A 5,619-nucleotide genomic window follows, 5' to 3' on the forward strand; every position below is an offset into this window, starting at 1 on the left:
TTTCTGAAAAAGAGGATCTTGTTAATGACGAAAATAAATTTAAGCGTTAGGATGTCTTTAGTGGACATGTTTGTATGGAGTAAAACGTGGACAAAAGCAGTTCAAACAAGAAGAGAATACGAGCTTTGGAAATATGGTGTTACAGAAGAATGTTGAAAATTAGATAAGTAGACCGAATAAGTAATGAGGATGTACTGAATCGAATTGGGTAAAGATGAAATTTGTGGCACAGCTTGGATCGGCTGACAGGACACATCCTGGAGCATCAAGAAATCGTCAGTGTGGTAGTTGTCGGTAAAAATTGTAGAGGAAGCCGGTTCAAATGAATGTAAGTTGCATTAGATGTGCAGAGATGAAAAGGCTTGCACAGGAGAGACTATACTAGAAAGTTGCAACAAACCAATTTACGACTGAAGACAACAAACGACAAACAGAAGCAATATTTGAGGTAATATGGTGTCCTATGTTTATTTTTTTACTTATACATATAGAAGAGCGCAAAAACAATAATAAGTACGAAAATTAATTAACTGGAGGACTATAACATCTCGTAAATAAATTCATTGTGCTAAATGACGAAAACGAAGTTACAATGTATTATATAAGGAAGTTTGTACGCGTTGTCGAATCGTGAGCTTGGAGAAATATCACTTATTAGGCCTACTATCTTTGATTATTCTGTTCTTCAACTCATCACCGATATAGGGAGCTTAGTGCTGGACCACACAAGTCTCATTGCCACGAATGACACAGGCTACGGAGGTTTGTTTGAAACACAGGAGCAGTGTCAGATCGCGGACTGTACCGAGCTTATATCCGCCCTCATAAGTCACCGACGTCGGCTGCGGTGTGAAGCGCGTAGTCATTTCTCTTTGTATAAGAGACTCCTGCCGCCATTCACGAGCGCCTCTGTCTGTCGTGGGCTATTTGGTAGATGCGGTGATGACCCGACTGACAAAGCAGTTTTTGAAGGGAATTTGTTACTTTCTCGAGGTCATTAGAGACAGAGCACTTCCTGAATGAGATTTTCACTCTGCAGCGGAGTGTGTGCTGTTATGAAACTTCCTGGCAGATTAAAATTGTGTGTCGCACCGAGACTCGAACTCGGAACCTTTGCCTTCGCGGGCAAGTGCTCTACCATCTGAGCTACGTTCGCAGGAGAGACTTTGTGAAGTTTGGAAGGTAGGAGACGAGGTAGTGGCGGAAGTAAAGCTGTGAGTACCGGGCGTGAGTCGTGCTTCGGTAGCTCAGTTGGTAGAGCACTTGCCCGCGAAAGGCAAAGGTCCCGAGTTCGAGTCTCGGTCCGGCACACAGTTTTAATCTGCCAGGAAGTTTCAGAGTACTTCCTCATTCCGGCAGAAACGGGGTTTGGAACCGGTTGTCAGCTTCTTATTGAGAAAACATGGGCATTCGCGTAGAGTGATTTAAGAAACCTATTGACAATCAAAACCGAGACGGCCGACAGAAAATCAAATCCCAACCTTTTCTCCTTTCTCCCTTCAGTTGAGACCACAACGACGCGCCAAACAACGCGCTAGGAAATGCCTGATTATTTGCTGTTGTCATAACTTACTATACTGGTACGTAGTTCCTACCACATAGGAGATAAAAGTCACATACCAACGATCACGGTAAATGATAACAGCCAAACAGTTGCAGGACAAAGATTTATTGAAATCCTTGACCACGGTTTCGGTATATCTAAATATACCTTCATCAGAAGCAAAAATACACCTGAACAGGAAGACACCTTCATTAACAAAAAAACTTTGCACCATAACTGAGAGAGGAAAAAAAAAATTTTTTTTTCATTTTTGATTTTCGATTTCCCCTCTCTTCAGCCTACAGAATTTTTAAAACATAAGAAGAAGATAAGAAACAATGAGAAATGAAATGATCGTATGGCATTGTTGGCCGGGACGCCCCTTGCGGGGAAGTTCGGCCGCCGTATTGCAATTCCTTTTTAGTTGACGCCACTTCGGCGACTTGCAAGTCAATGATGATGAAGAACACACAATACGCAGTCATCACGAGGTAGAGAAAATCCCTGTCCCCGCCGGGAATCGAACCCGGGACCCCGTGCGCAAAAAGCGAAATCGCTACCGCAAGACCACGAGCTGCGGACTAAACGAAAGAACAAAAGCACGTGATATAACTGTAACTTAAATTATAAAACGGCGAAAAAATTGTGGAAAGTTAAAACATAAAACGAAGGGTTTGCGATGCTAATAAAATACACAGGAAGCAGACAGGCAAAACAGTAGACAGACAATTAAAAAAACACGGCGACAGTCTGGTTTCTGTTCGCAAGAGATATAAAGGTCACTTCCAGCGACAGCATGATTTCCGTCCGCAACACTTCGGAAAAGACGCACAACACTTAAACACTCACTGGAAACACTGCACTAAACAGTCGGGACGAAGATGACACACCACAGCCAAGTGGCAGAAAAAAAACAACCTTATAGCTTTAAGTAACTGTAAAATTACCCGGTAAAATCACCAAAGTATTATAAGCACAAAAACGTACTAAAATCACATCCTGCAGTGGAGATACATAAAACAACAGTGCCAAAGGCGTCGTCAGTAGTTAAAATTAAATATCACCTCCATTTGTATAGCATAATTATGAAGAGAAGGTCGATGCGAATACGGCATATCATCTGTACTTAGCCTGTGAACTAGTTTGAAGAAGGTGATGAAGCCCTAGGGCAGACAGATTCACCGAGAGAGGGCACTTGTGGTATGCGCGTGGCACTCGCGTACATTAAAACTTAGGGATACATACTCATGGGCGTCAAAATTTTAAAAGTTGTGCTAATTCAAACCCTCTGTCTTAATAAATAAAACATATCAGAAACATTTAAGACACCTGCATACAATAGAAAATATGAAACCAATTTGCCTGTGTCCTAGTGTCACGCTGATGACCGAAGGCGATAGTATTTGAGCCTCCGTAAATGATATCCCTACGTAATTCTCCATAATTTAAGGACATAATCGTCCTTTAGCACTTCTCCACACATGTTTTCAAACACATACCAAAAGCAGCGAGTTAAAGGACCCATCTGTGTGCCCAAACTAAAGCTGAATGAAGAATAAAGAAATAAAGAGAAAATTTTTACCCCTTCCATTCCCTACAGAAGTAAAAATCAACGAAGTTGATCAGACTTCAGCACCACCAAAAAAAAAAAAAAAAAAAAAAAAAAAAAAAAGCTGATGAAGCTTGCACTAGGGAACACAACTACACAACTAATGAGAGAGGGCAGTGTTATGAGCGAGAATATCGCGTAACTTAAGACTACGATACATACTAGCGAAAACGAATAAAATATTGTAGAACATCGAAACCATCTGTCGTCGTGAATAAAAAACATAACAGAATCATTGAAACCACACATACACATCGAAAACCGCGAACAGCAAACATAAAACATACTTAAAATCCCAACAAGACAGGAAAGGAGCATCTCACCAGCATCAACAGACAAGAAAACTAACTTCTAGTCAGTCAGACTACATTACGTTAGAGCTGTTGGCTGTTATCATTTACGTGAAGATTTTCAACAGTTGCTGCTTCAGCCATGTTTAAAATTTTGACATACCATTGTTGTACTTTAATGTTTGACGCGCAGGACCACTCGAGTGTGCGTCACAGCAACTATGAAGCCATCTTTGTAATATCGTATTAGCAACGACCGCTTATTTCGACTGACATGAGCGTCGTCGTACAAATTAATATCCGAACGGAATTTAGATTGAAAATTTCTGCCTCCCTGGAAGGGGCCTCCAGCTTCTGAATAACGGCCGATGCGAACGGCGAAGTTCCGCAGCTGAATTCTCTGACCTGGGGACGGGCTAATGCATTAAGTGAGACTCGGAAGGCACAGCGCCAGATACGACATTTTATCGGGCGCTGGAAGGCGATCAGAGCAGTATCGAATAGTTCTCACAAACTTCCAGTGTTTTCAGTCACCGCCTGAGCTTGATTAATTTCTCAGAAAAGCGAGAAGACGACAGTAAACTGTCATCGCACCGAGACTAGCGCAAGTTTCATACTGTGTTACACAACAGTTCAGCCGAAAAAGTCTCTCCTTTTACTGTTAGGTTTTGTTCTCGACGCGTCTTTCACATCGGGGGAAGGCATGTTACTGGTTGCAAGGAGTCCATATTGAAAGGTCTCTGTTGGATTCCTTTCATGTTAATTTCTTAAATCTGTTGTCATTTACGGCATAAATTCCTCTTCTAAATTTACTGTGGCGTTTCTGACTATCTGGGAGGAGACTGAGCAGTGGAACGTGTTACTTTTACACATAAACAAGAACGATCTGTCACACTACTACACTTTAAAACACAGTTTATATGTAATTCATGTCACACAGTCTCATACGGAACCTACATCCGCTTTCTTTTGTATACTGTATATGATAAGATACTGTCATCCCCGTTCCCTTCTGTGTGAGAGGATGAATGAGCAAATGTATTTCTAGTTGCATGCTTGAGGGTAGCAGACAAGCCTGTCTGCTAGAGAACAGTAGGACCAACGTCGGAACAGGTAGCTATGCTTTCTAAAAGCAAAGAGGTTTCTATTCTTAGTATGGTCCTGTCCGTCCCTTGTGATGTTGGTATAGGAAGCTGTCCCTCTGGCCACCTCCGTTTGTATTTGTGAGCCACCCTCAGGAAGGGACCAAGTCAGTCTGTCGGCGGCGAGCGTCTGAAGTGGTAAGATCTCCGGCTAAGCGCGTGTCTGCTAAGTCCGTAGGACAATGGATTTCTTAAGTTCAGCCTAACTCAAAATTTAATCACCTTTATTTCAGGTTTAGCTCTAAAATATCTAATGTTATCTTAAATTGCAACGCAGTGTAATTCGAGTGTGAAGTTCAGAATATATTCCGATAGTTGCTTTGTCACTACTTTATGAGGAAAGTGGAACCACGTATTGATCAGTAACTCTAACTAAGATCATCAATCTTAAATGCGAATGCTTGTGTGAGATTATAACGTCTCGTCTTGACAATATTTTTCAATATAGCAACTTTTCTTTATGTTCAACCCACGTGGGGTGTACTTTGTGAGACCAGTACTACGTGCTTATACAATTGTTTGACCCATCAGGTTAATAATAAGACGATAGTGACCAGTTTCAGGTTTTTCTTTTGTAAATTGCTTTTCGATCTAATTTATTTTAATTATCGAAATTTATTGTGGAGTTACACTCTTTGTGTGAACCAAGTTGACCACGTGAAGCATGTGGTGTAATCATCAAAGTAGCCCTCAGCTACTCTTTTCGGGAAGATTTCACAGGGAGTTAGTATGAATTTAGTATACCAGTGTGTGGTAATTACATGACGGACAGGATTGTGCTACGAACGTAACTTTTTCGGTGAAAATTGAATCGGTTGGTTGTGGTTAATTTCCTCTTGCATATGTTTCAACGTTCTTCGTGTGTTATTTTATGAATGCAGTCTCCCAATCTTGGCTCCATATTTGATGTGTTCCGTAAGATTACAAACTCACATTTTCACAGTCCTAAATAAGGCACCAGCTTAGTTATGACGTTTAATATGCTGAAATTTCAATGATCAATGTTAAAATAAATTTCCAAATATAAACTGATTT

This window comes from Schistocerca piceifrons, chromosome 3 (genome assembly GCF_021461385.2).
Source record: "Schistocerca piceifrons isolate TAMUIC-IGC-003096 chromosome 3, iqSchPice1.1, whole genome shotgun sequence".
NCBI classification, from domain to species: domain Eukaryota; kingdom Metazoa; phylum Arthropoda; class Insecta; order Orthoptera; family Acrididae; genus Schistocerca; species Schistocerca piceifrons.